Here is a 14,412-nt window from a genome sequence, read left to right on the forward strand (position 1 = left end):
TTCAATAAAATATTTGTGAGATGCAAGTTTACCAATATATTTATAACAATAATGTGCTTTTGGTTGTATTATAATAACCACAATTTTAAAATAAATTTATTTCACATACCAATTTTTACTTTGTGTTATAAATCCTGACCTTCAAATATTAGTAAAAATCAAAGAACTTTTTGATATGTGGTGATTTCATTAGCTTCTGATTATTTTTATGAAAATGGAATATGTATAATAAACATATAGTTGTATATAACGTGACATATTATTTAACTATATGCTCACCTGAAAACACACACACACACACACACACACACACGCGCGCGCGCGCGCGCGCGCGCGCGCGCGCACAGCTTATCTCTGTGGTTCTTGAAAAGTAAACTCTTGATCCTTGTTACACCCCTAGTACCTTAAACTTGAGTTACCTTTGTTCAATTTTTTGTCCATGACTGCACACTGCAATTTCTCATCTTATATATTTTGTTCATTATATCAATTTTAGTATAATGTTAAAAGAAGTTTAATGATAAGAGAAGTTATTTGAGAATCATACATATTTTCTATCTCTCAACTTTCTACCTCATTTGTCCAGCTTATATATTTCTTCTCTTCCTTTCCCTTTACTCTCTAAGCCAATTTATTCTTCTTTAAAATGCATATGGGTTTATACTTCTTACTATGAACTTTAAAGAACAATTTTTGCAAGGAGAATTTGTGGTTTTAAATGATCATTATTTGTAGACTATCTTTTTGTGTTTCCTGGCTGTTCAGATACATACATACATACATACATACATACATACATACATACATACATACACATATGTATTCATGTATATTCTCTTTACATATTCTGTTTAACTATTATGAGGTTTGGTTTGTATGTTTGAAGTAATTTGTCTTGGAATTACTTGTTTTCTTATAAATAAAATTCCATCCATGTCCAAATTTAAAATCTTATATTCTGGTTTTTATTAGATCATGTTTATCCATGTCTATCACACTGCTCCATGCGTGTGTGTGTGTGTTTGTATGTAGGTGTATGTATGTTTATGTACATATATGTGTATGTGAGTATGTGGCATATGTGTGTGTATATGTATGTATGTGTCTGTGTATTCATGTGCATATGCATGTATGTGTGTTACTATATTTACCTCCTCTACTGGTTCCATCAAAATCTTAAAATTTTATTTTAAGTTTCATGATATATTTATATTCATTTTCTACTTATACTTTTTCAATATACAAGATTAACAAAGATGATGCTTGTACTGAAATCACAATTAAAATTATTTACTTAGGGTTTAAATTTTATTTCTTTGTCCCTCCCCATGCCTGCCCGCCTTTTCATTTGTTTGGGAGAGTTTCCCTCAGCTGCATTTCCTCTCACTCTTTCCTCATTTCCTAGTTGAGTTTTTTGCTACCCTCAGTCATTATTCCATGTTTGTCTTTAAATATGCTGTTCAACTGATAGTTTATCCTAATTTTGCTCTATCCATGAGTATTTTCACTTAAATCTAAAAGGGAGGCTGAGGAGGTTAAAGCACATGCTGCTATTTAATCTTCTGAATGCAAATAAATCTACTTTTGTGTTTTGTTGGTCTGTCTTTGCTTTTAATATACTCTCTTTCTTGTCATATGTTTCTTTATCTCCAACAAAGCTCACAGCATTCCCATGGATCTGGCTTATAACTCCCTTGATTTTCCTTTCTTTGTAGTTTTCCTTTGTGATTAAAAATATCCCTTTTTATTTTTGTTCCTCCAACTCACCATTCATAAGTGATTATTCATTTTATCTCATTTTTAACTAACTTACTTATATCACTATTTTAACCTGCTTTCACTTCTCCATTGTCTTCATAAGGTTGAATCCTTATAACATCCCATTTTTCTCCTAAAGTATGACACTATTTCATTGACTTTGAGACTGTAGAGTCCAGAAGAGTGACTTTCAATAGATGTTCAAATGATGCTAACACAAATGGTCACTGCCCTTCACCAGTTTTGAATAACTGCCCAGCTTCCAATCTGAAAGTTGGAATCCAGGGCTGCCATTTATCTATGATTTTTCAAAAGAATGTACAACATGCAGACCAATCTTAACACCTCCTGAATGCTGGAGAATCATATAGTTCAGGGCATTCAAAAAGGTAAATACTAACTGCCAAAACTCCTAATTGAAAGATCTACAGGTCTCTGTGAGTTCAGTTATTATAGCTGTACAGGGCAGTTTGACCAAATGCCCAGACTCTTGCTGACTGACTCAATGCAGATCCATAGTTCTCTCTCAGACTGGGTGAGCAATGGCCTACTTAACTACCACACTGCCTGCTCATGTCCATAGCAGTAGAGACACAGGAGAACATTTGTTTAATTGAGAACGGAGAATGAAACCAATTACTTTTTCTTCTATCAAGAGTTTCACGGAACCTTTTCATTACCAAAAAAAAAAAAAAAAAAAAAAAAAAAAAAAAAAAAGAAAAGAAAAATCCCAAAGTATCATAAACAATCACAACTTAAAATAACTTTAAAACAAGAAACACATTAGCATCTTTATTACAAATGTAATTGGTTTTCTTTGATTTTTCTTCATGGGGATAGGGTCACTAGTTAAAATACACCACTGTAAAATCTGCAATTTAAATTTCATTTCATGCTGCATTGTAGAAAGAGTTTACATAAATAGCTTCCATTAATCATTTAAAACAAAGGTTAAATGTAAATTAGCATCCAACTTTTTTTTCTGTTATTTTTTAGGGTTTTCCGTAAAGTTTGATTTTCATGAGAGTATAGGAATCGATGTGGTTGAAAATAAAATATTTTTAATCAAAGACTGACAACATCCAAAATTTAATTGCTATGGAAAGAATCCCATAGTTTCACCAGCATCATCTGAGGTTAAAGCATACTTGTGCTGTTCACTACAGTTTTAATCACATCATTATTTTGTTTGGAAGTCACTGTCCTTAGAACTCTTTCCTGCTCAGGTTCATGAGCTACATGGAAAGCAGGGTTGTAGAAAGTGTTTTCTCTGATGGCTGCAGTTTCTTGAAGAGAAATCTTCGAATCGAAATCTTCCTCAGTTTGCTCAATAAAAGAAAGAACTAAAAAAGAATAAACATCAGTATGCTACAGAAGACAAGTAGTATACTACCAGGTTTGCTGCAGTGAGAGGAGACACGGATCTAGATAATCAATTGGTTTCAGTGGTTATACATTATATATTCATTCATTAGTAAGCACCTTGAATAATTGACCAATTTTAGAATGATTCTAAGCTATAGATCTTGGGTAATTATAGTTAAAACCTATTTACTCTTCTATTTATTTTTATGCATTATCCTTACTGCTTTGGAGTGATATTGATGACAAGGGCGGACGTGTACAATTTAGAAACTAAGCTAAGTAACCTGATATTTTATTATCATTATTAAAGTTCAAAGTGAAAATATAACTACTAGTATCTAAAGTAAAGTTTCCTAAAAATAAGATTTTGAAGACCAAAACATGGAAATATTGAATATTAAAAAAAACAAAGCATCAGAAGCAAACCCTGTTTACTTAGCGATGTAGAGTATTATACTATTTTATGGAGTTTGGAAGGAGGAGTTGATATCATCACATCTCTTAGTTTGACATCCATTTTTGAATAACAGGTTTCTAAAACAGAAGTTGCAATAGGAGGCTGTTTAAAAAAAACAGCAATAAGATTTTACAATGTTGGAAAAGGGATGATTTTCAATGTATGTGCAAACATTTTGCAAATCACTATTTTAATATTCACGCGGGTATAAGCTAGTTAGTTCAGCTATAAATTTCAAATGCATGAAGCAATTTTTAAATAATTGCACTTAACTGTATTTGTAGACTTGCATTCATTTAATTTCAAGATCTTGCTGTAAAAAACTGCATGTTTATGAAAATACAACAGCTTATAATTCGTTCACTGCTGTAGAACTCATACTTCAGTGGTGCTCTGAACAGAGATGAAGATTCACTTTAAGAAGGCAACAATATCAACCATCCAGACCCCTCAAAGGTCCCAAGGACGAAACCACCAACGAAAGATTACACAGGGGACAGGGGTACCTACAGTTCCAGCTGGAAATGTAGCAGAGGATGCCTTATCTGGCATCACTGGGAGGGGAGCCCTTTGGTCATGTGGAAGCTTGATGACCCAGCGTAGAAGAATGCTAGGCCACTGAGGCAGGAGTGTGTGGCCAGGTGGGGGAGCACCCTCATAGAAGCAGAGGGAGGAGAAGGGGTGAGGGGGGTTCCTGGAGGGGAAACTGGGAAGGGGGATAACATTTCAAATGTCAATAAATAAAATAAGTAACAAAAATGCAAAAAGAAGGTTCTACTATGAAAGTAAGTGCACTCTAACCTTTATCTTCTGAGGAAATAATAAATTGGTATATTTAAATGAAAACAAATTACTCAACCCAGTGATTTGGAGAGGGAAAGTATGTCCAACGAGTTCCAGAAATTATTTCACAGAATTCCGTAGCAGTTTTCTTTAAGTGAATAAAGTCAATAGAAATACGCTTTGGGATTTAGGTCACTACAACAATCTCCAACACAATGACTCCAATTTTATTCTTTGAAAGACTCATAGTATTCCATCATCACTTAGAGCATGATCATGATGCATAACAACTGCACAGGGGGCAAACTTGTAAATTAATTTACATCTGAGAACAAATGCCACAAAAAGAACATCTTGGTACCATCCTAAAAGGACAAACATCAGCCCTTGAACGCCATATGCGGTCTGCATGATGGCATCTTGGCAGTGATCCACAATCTCTCTCCAGCAGTCACCATTTCAAAAATTTATGAGGACCTGAAAAGCACAGAAGGGCTAAAGAAGTCACTGGAGTTCTGCTTATTAGCATACTCATTAAGCCTAATCAATAATGGATGAACCATTTGTGGAAAGCATATGGATAAAATTACATCTTGGCTTAAACCATTCAGAAAAGACGTATGTATTTTGCCCCTTTGTTTGCTGTGTAAACATCACGTCAAACCTCGTTCCACAAGAGCTGAAAGAACTCAGGCTTCGATTTATACACAGGCAAAAATAATAAAGCAGCGTGCAATGACTTTAATGCTTGAAAAACATTTAGTGTAGCAGCTTTTGATATACAAAATTAATTGAGTATACAAGAATTAATTTTTCAAATATCCCTAAGTACTCCTTGAGAGGAATTTTGGTTTGGACATATTTCTTTTTCTTTTGAATTTGTCATTTAATCACAACATTTTCCCTTCTCTTTCCTCCCTCCAAACCTCCCAGATGTTTCTTCTTCCTCTGCTTCAACTTCATGGCATGTTTTCTATCAATTGTTATTTCATATGTGTGTGTGTGTGTGTGTGTGTGTGTGTGTGTGTGTGTGTATGTGTGAGTGTGTGTTGTATATACATATATGTTCCTAATTATATAACCTGTTGGGTCCATATAATGTTATTGGTCTTCAAATAACAGTTATGAGTGGAATTTAGTGGAGGTAGAATGTTACATTTCATTTGTCTACGCATGTTCTTAGAACTCTTGCATACTTCAGTGTAGACATCATTAAAACCCACACTTTCTGCTGGTACATGACCATGAATTCAGAATATACTTAAAAACGAGCACTGAGAGTTCATATTTAGAGAAGTACCAAGAGGACAGTCCAGACTCTGGAGAGACAACCCCACATCCCACTGTAATTTACTCTTCATATTGATATAATTCATTCGCTCCTATAGAACTCAGACTCAAGGGATGCTCTGAACAGAGCTGAAGATTCACTTTACGAAGGCAACAATATCAACCAACCAGACCCCTCCCCCCCCAAAGCTACAACCAAAAAGAATATAGAGAGATGTCATAATGTAATGTTTTGGAAGAAATTCTGGAATATGCTTAAAATTAGAATATGACATGAACATTGCTTAATAATGTATACAACTTGGTTCACCATTAACAATTAGAATTTCTGCTTTTAATTTTCTTGAGACTATTAAGATACATTGGAATTTTGTCATATTTTCATGCTAGATTTTTCTATGTTTTTATTTATTTATTTATTTTGTTCTTTTCTTTCGGAGCTGGGGACCAAATCCAGGGCCTTGCGCTTCCTAGGCAAGCGCTCTACCACTGAGCTAAATCCCCAACCCCTTTCTATGTTTTTTTTTTTTTTTTGGTTCTTTTTTTTCGGAGCTGGGGACCGAACCCCTTTCTATGTTTTTTAATGATAGCCTATGTATGTGGAAACCTTAGAGGATTGTGGATTTTCATCAGAGTATATAAAAGTACATTCCTTTATTATGGCTTTTTCCCGTTGATATAGCCTTGATCTTGCAGATTTTGTCATCTTTTCTACTTTGACACCATCCACTTTAGTTTAATGTAGTCAACCCTTGATTTAGGAAGAGTTTACTTCATGTACTCAAGAATGTTTGGAATTACTTTGCACACAAAAGTTGTCTATTTACTCTCCCCCACTCAACTTTTCATGCATTAGTCATGTGATTATATGAACACAGACTTGTATATATTTATTTTATACTCAGAGTTTGGTATCATTTCTTAAGTGTGTTTCTCTAATTACAGTTCTAGCCATTGAGAGACATTACAGTTCTGCATGCTTGTAAAACATTCAGACCCTTGTGAGTATATGTTGGAGAAGTCGACTACTTTTGGCATTGTAAGATGCCAACTTTACTAATATCACATATTTTTCCATTGGAAAATCAAATATTTCCCAAAGAATTTCTGGTTTGTTTGCTTGTTTGTGGATGCAGTAAGAAGCCGAGGTCTGTATGTTAGGTTTCCTTTCTGCTATTAGAATGTCATTACTTCCCAAATTTTAGCTAAAGAAGAAGTAAACATATATATATATAACCAAAAGAAATAAGTACATCATTATTTCTGTCTATATGTAATAATCCATGTCCACATGAGTATAATACGAATTTCTATTGGTAATTCTAGCTCTTATTAATGCAACTTACTCTAGCCTGTCACCCTCATTTTTCTGTATTAGTCTATTTCAACAGTAAGATCCTTATTTTCTACCATACTTCTCTTGGTATAAAATATATTTTCCCTTCTAATTTGGGGTGATTATAAATAACACCTTACAAATTTTCAAATACACATTTTTGAAGATATGTAGGTTTTCCAATCAGCTCTTTTAGATATTTAGGAACGTATTTGCTAGACTGCCTGTTGTGTGGAAGGTTATCTTTTGAACTACTGTCATCTTGTTCATTCAATCTGAATTTTCCTAAGGAAATTGGAACTGAGTATATTTTCATATTCTCTATGTCTTTGTTGGTGAGGTATCTGGACACTGTACATTTTCAAGATTAGCTGTTCACCTTATAGTCACTGAATTTAAAGTTGTTTGTATGGTTTGACTAAACATCTCTAATCACATGTGTTTTGATAAGGTTTTCTCTCATCCTTTGATGTGTACTTTTGACTTAGTGATTTTAGTTTGTCAAGTTTTTCAAGTATTGTGATTTTGATAATCAGAGAAAAACTTATCATAAATTGAAGATAAATTATCTGCCATATTTTCCTCCAGTAATTTAACTTTGCAAACTTTACAGTTGTTGAATTGATATACTCTAGGTTTACTCTAGAATTAAAAATAAAGATGCAGAAGTTTTGCTGGTTTGTGGCTGCTTATGGGCACACAGTGTTTCTGTGCCATCTAGTCCAGTGTTTCTTCTTCCTTTGTCAGCTGAAATTCCCTTCAGCATGTGCTTCTCTTTCTCTGCTGGCTGTGCTTTTCTGCCTGTTAATGGGAAATTTCTTTGGCTAGTGCACCCCTGGCTTGATTCCAATAGTGTTACACTGATCCTTGGGATTAAATACCCTGACTCCTTTTATTTTGTCCTTAAGCTTTCTTTGGCCAGTTCTGCCACACTTACCATGTAAACTAGAATCCACACAATCTTTGCAACTATAGTAACAATAATATCACTGGAAAATTTAAAGAAATTTCCTTAAATTTTCTAAGAAAGCAAACTTAGGAAAGTTATGCAATGAATAAGTGAAATTTTATAAAAAAAAATAAGCCAGAAGACAAGCAGTTCCTAGCATTCAGGAATAGTAAAATAGAACTGTAGAAAACACCGAAGCAGAAGACACTTTGAGATTACTATTTTCTTCTATCTCCATAAGAATGTTTTTAAAATGTCATCACACTTCACATTGTATCAAATCTCCGTAGTTAAATTTAAAACCCAAATTTGACAATAGGAGACAGGATAAGATTTTCAAATAAACAGTGAACAAGTTTTCTCTAAAATAAAACCATCCACCAAAGCCCAGATTATTTTCAAAGGAGCAGTCTTTTTCAAAGTCTGTGAATGCGATGTTGTTTTTTAAAAATAGTTAAATCAGACCTAGCTATTGCTCTCTGCAATATAGAAGTGCAGTAATGGTTGTTTAACGATATTAATCACAGACTCAATATCATCAAACTGAACAATCAATTGTAATGTAAAGAAATAAGTTGAAAAAAATGTAAAATCACAATTCACACTGGATGTAAAGTAAACATTGAAAGATCCCCGAAGAGAGACCCTTACTCAAGTCTCGGGAAGTCGTGGACCCCAGACACAGAGAGACCATTTTGGATGTAATAAGCAAAGGCGAGGTTTATTACGGAGACCTGTTACGGAGATCTCTGGGCCTACAAGTATCCCACTCAGGAGACAGAAGTGTCGACCCCGAGTGGCAGGGAGAAGGGCTTTTTAAAGGAAGAAGTCACAAGCTCCAGGAGATTGGGGGGATGTCAAAAGGAAATACCAAAAATGTCACAAGGGGAAACTCTCAAAGTCACAGGATTGTTCTTAAGACTCTAGGGTTTAAATGAGGGGAAAGGTCAAGCATTCTCCTGAGAACAGATCCTGATTGTCCTTTAGGGTAAATGTTTGTCAGAGTTGATGAGGCATCTGCATCTGAAACACATCTGGTTAGGCTTGGCAGGCAGGTTTCCTGGAATACTCTCTGCAGGACACAATGGCTGGAAGGCACAAAGGGGACTTGAACAAACATCACAGGGGCAGAACAAAACCCATTACTCATTTACTCAGTCCAGTGATAAGTGGGAGGGTCAGTGTCTCTGAACCAGTTCTCCTGCATTTTTAACAATCTGTCTTCCTGAGTCAGATCCTGTTGCTGAGTTTTGAGCTAATTTAAAACTCTATCTTTCAACATCACGGTGATCAGAGAACCCAGAACAATGTGCTTTGCACAATGGATAGTGTTCCACAAGATACACCCACCATTCACTTGTCAGCTGCTTAGTGCTCATGTTATAGGAGTCTTATAGATCATTCTTTCAGGAACTAGATGTCATCACAAGTATTATTTGATTAATAATTTAAGGAGCTGTGTTGGAACTACTGGCTGTTAGGGGAGCATACTCATTTCTCTTTCATGCTGTACCCACTTAGAGGTTACTTATATGTCAGCGGATGGCCACACACTTCTGGCCATATGCAAACAGCGTGTTTTGTTCTCAAAGGACAATGTAAAAATGTAAAAAATGTAAAAAAGAAAGGAAGAGAACATGAAATAGGCAAGTGTATGTGTTAGGGAAAGGTTTCCACGGGAGATGGGATAGGAAAGTATGGGTGGATATGACCAAAATTCATTGTATCGCTGTATAAAATTCTCAAAGAATATAAAATACTGTGTTTTTGTAAAATCCAGAATAAGAAGCTGACCCTTGACCAGGTGAAGAGTAACATAGCCAAGGGGAGCAAATGTAACTGGATTCACACCTATGAATTCACCTATTTGCATCAGATCTTGAAAGTTAAGCAGGGCTGGGACCAGTGAGTACTTGCCTGGTACAAAATTCAAGTGGTATATATCAATGATACCCCTAAATAATGTAATAAAATGGTTTATGTTTTAAGAAGATATTAAAACTGTGTTAAACTGGGGAGATCTATAAATATAGCCAAGGTGTGGTATGCAGTGATTTACTTTAAGAAATCAGGGAATGTTAAATTTTCTTGAGATTTTTTTAGAGCAGCAGGGTTGATGTCCACAGTAGGATTCCAGGAACATTAGCTAGGGACCATTGGGCCAATGATATCGACCACTTAATAAATAATTCTATGTTGTCTGGCCTTCATGAGATGGGGGATTGTTTTAGCAGAGATTGTCAAATCCATTGATAGCAATCATTAATTAGCAATTATAATTACTGATAATAGATGCATTACTCACAAAACCACGAGGCATTAAAAAGACAAAACGGTTTATCACCTGAGACTAGATGCACCCTACAGGCTGAAGGAAGTGAGACAAAGACAGAGTACACTTTCTCTCAATTTTAACTTAAACAATAACAAAAGACTGAATATGAATTTCTACCAGGTAGAAAAAAATTTAAAAGAGACATTAAGTGCTTATACTTTGCCATGCAAGTAGGTGTACCCTTCATGTTATGTGGGGTTTTCTCATTTTCACTTTTCCCATTTTTTCCATCCGATTGGGTTTTTTTTCCTTTAAAATTTCTATTTAAATCACCTTAACCATTTAAAAGGATATCAGTGTGTGTGGATATTTTTATAACATTTATTTATTTATTTATTTATTTATTTATTATTTATTTATTTATTTTTACTTGTGGCTGAAAGTAAGTCTGGATGGCTACAGAGCAGAATGACCAGTGCTTCTCCTCAACACGAGCTGCTGGGGCATTTTGACATGTCAATGAAAACAAAATGGGATTGACTTTTATAATATATCATTACAGGAAGCCTTGCAGATCAATTTTTATCTATGTCAAACTTTCTCAACCTCCAGAAGCACACTACGGGCCAGTAGGTGTGACTGTAAATACCCAAAATTAAAATAGAGATGAACTTATTTTTTAATTGCATCTATAGGCCATTTTCTACCATGTTCATCCATATTCTACAGCAATGGATTTTACAGTGAAGCTTAATGAAGAAGCGTCTGCTTCAACACTGTTCCAATCCACACTGAATCATAAAATTGTTGTAGTAAATAGGATGTGGCAGGATCACAGCTTACAGGTTCTAATGCTAGGTTTCAGAAAGCAGTCCATTTCTGCATTCTTACCTAGAATGCTACATACCCTAAGAGTAGGTGTTTCTATGCTAGTACCGTGGTTTCAAACTAGGAAGACAGTTTCTATTGAAGAAACAAGCTGACCTGGTTTTTCTGATCTAAGCTTCAATGCTTCATAGTATTGAGAAATGCATAGTAAATTATATAATCACATGAGGGCTTACGGATAGTGAAGCATTGTTGTGGTAAAAAAAAAAAAAAAAAAAAAGAATGTTTGCTACCAGTTCCTGCGAGCTGGGTCCCCTCACTCTGACTGCTACGCTGTCACACAGTTCACAAGCCGCCATCTCCTGGCTGTCTCTCTTTTAGCCACTCTTTCCGTGAGGTCCCCTAGGAGGTAGTTACCTCTCACATATGCCTGGTACACGCATACACGTGTTCTCTCTCTCTCTCTCTCTCTCTCTCTCTCTCTCTCTCTCTCTCTCTCTCTCTCTCTCTCCCTCTCTCTCCCTCTCTCTCCCTCTCTCTCCCTCTCTCCGTCTGGGGGCCCTGTGCATTCTCACTTAACGCTGGCAACAGAACCAGTTCCTCATTCTCCAACTTCCTCTCAGACATTTCTCCTCCCAAGCCTGGTAAAATCAAAGTTCCAGAAACTTGTAATTTAGCAATTAGATGTATATGTCAAATTCTCAATCTACAATACATCCACAGAAGAAATTCACTGCCAATTAATGAAGATAGAAACTGCCCACCTAGACAGGATAAAATTGACCTAGTCCATGTGAGTAGAATCTTCCTCCCCTCTGTCTCCATCTGTCTTCTCTCGCTCCTCCTCCTCATCCCTTCTTCCTAGACCCCCCCCCCCCGCCTATCCTTCCTTCTCATCCAATGATAGGCTTTATCTTCTCCTGGACCCGCCTTGCTGCATAATAACATCATCCTACAAAGCAGCATCATTATATCAACAGATGAGTGCTATGTGAGCCTTTCTTTCTTCTCATAAAACATCCATGCATTTATGAACTAAATATCCATGCACTTTCTCAGAGCAATCTTTGTCTTTCATCTCTTTTTTTTTTTTTTTTGGTTCTTTTTTTCGGAGCTGGGGACCGAACCCAGGGCCTTGCGCTTCCTAGGTAAGCGCTCTACCACTGAGCTAAATCCCCAGCCCCGTCTTTCATCTCTTAACTGGATAAATAAGATCTTATTCCTGACTAGAATAAGAAAAGGAAAATATACATGTTTATTGGTTTTCTGTGACTTTAATTTTCTATGAAATATCTTTCAAAACAGTTAGATTCTCTGGGATATTTTAAGCATACTGTGACCTTTGGCAAATTCTCATGAAGTCTAGTTCTAATAATGTGTCTCGATTTTTTTCAACTGTATTTTGAACACTGACATTTGTTTACTGTGTGCTTGTTCTTTAAGGAAGACTTGTTTAGGGGAAATATATGGTACTAACATTGAATACTTTTTAAAAGTTTTCTTTTTCTTTTTTTTTTTTTTTTTTTTTTTGGTTTGTTTGGAGACAGGTTTAATGTAGCTCAGACTGGCTTGGAACTTGCAATACAATGACTTGGTCTCTTGTTCCTCATAACATAAGAATGAGTCAGTCTACCAAATTAATGCAGTGTTAAAGACCAAACAGAGGATGTCCCCATAACCCAGCGTGCACTCTGCTCATTAAGCCACAGCTTTATCCCTTGGAACTCCATGTTTTGGAGGAGAAATTAGACACTTCAGGTGAATTTTCATATTCTAATGTAAGCACAGCCTTGTGTTTTTGTTACTGGTTTTTCAATTTACTTCTACCAAGAAATCCATTACCTTATATCACACGTATCTTTAAATTGCATTCACAGCACAATTTCAAACATCTATTTTTAATTTATAATTCTAGTGATTACTTTAAAATTGTAACAATACACATACCTTCCTTGCACTAGAATATGTACAGTTATAGGTGGGAAATTCTTTATCTTACAGCCTGCTAGAGAAAGAAGATGAAGGTGTTAATAGGAAAGAAAGTCTTAGATATAGAAGGAGAGAGTCCATACTGCATCAGAGTACAACAGAAACGACAGACCCACCAGGGTAATAAACAGACCTCCACAGGCTTCTGACTGATCCTGGGTAGGGCAGTGTCAGGTACATTCTTCTCAGGATCCGGAAGAACTATACACATGTTCAAACAGATTTGCTTCTTTGGTACTATGGAACATTGTCCTGTTCAGATTGGGATGGATTTGCAATTTTATATATACTTCTAAAACTTCTTTCGGGCTTTTGTTTAATAGTTACATAGGGTTTTGTGTCACTTGAACAAAAAGCACCCTGAAGAGAGATTTCCAAAGGGAGCAAACATCTTCACAAGAGAACAACTGTCATGAGTAAACATTTTGGTCCTCAAAGTGACCAGGAATTATTGAGACATCATTCAAACCTGGTGGAATTATGACATTGAAATTGTATTTATGTGATATTATTTTTCCAGGTACTATTACATGCATTGGGATATAGTCATGAAGACAGTTCTTGACCTTATGGAAATTCATCTCAACATAGACATAATGAAAACAGTGACTAGTCCTTGTTTTATATCTATTATATATTGCAGAAATGGCATCTAGTCGTGGAAACTGTAGGAAAGTTAGATATGCATATGTTATCCTGAAACTGCTGGCTAATTTGTCTAAACAGCTTGAAAATGGGAAACTTCAAAACTACTTTAATATTTTGAATAAGTGGCTCAAATTTAGGATTCAGCAAAAAGTAATTCAAGATTTAACAACTAGTACTAAGAAAAACAATAAATGTATGAATACAACAGAATAATACCTTGCAAATTAACAACAGAAAAAATTTAAGTAGGATGTTCATTAGTATAAACAAATTAAAAACTAGTTCAGATTAAGAGATGGTGTATTAGCCGAATGGAATATTGTATAGTGTGTATTATACAGCCATTATGTTATATAAAATTAGAGCATACACCCATAATCCATGGATTGGAAAAGTGAAATATATAACTGCATGCTCATAGTTCACTGCCATTATCTTTTTTTTAAATCTTTATTAACTTGAGTATTTCTTATTTACATTTCGATTGTTATTCCCTTTCCCGGTTTCCGGGCCAACATCCCCCTAACCCCTCCCCTTCCCCTTCTTTATGGTTGTTCCCCTCCCCATCCTCCCCCCATTACCGCCCTCCCCCCAACAATCACGTTCACTGGGGGCTCAGTCTTGGCAGGACCAAGGGCTTCCCCTTTCTCTGGTGCCCTTACTAGGCTATTCATTGCTACCTATGAGGTTGGAGCCCAGGGTCAGTCCATGTATAATCTTTGGGTAGTGGCTTA

Source organism: Rattus norvegicus, chromosome 13 (assembly GCF_021556685.1).
Source record: "Rattus norvegicus strain SHRSP/BbbUtx chromosome 13, alternate assembly SHRSP_T2T, whole genome shotgun sequence".
Taxonomy (NCBI): Eukaryota; Metazoa; Chordata; class Mammalia; order Rodentia; family Muridae; genus Rattus; species Rattus norvegicus.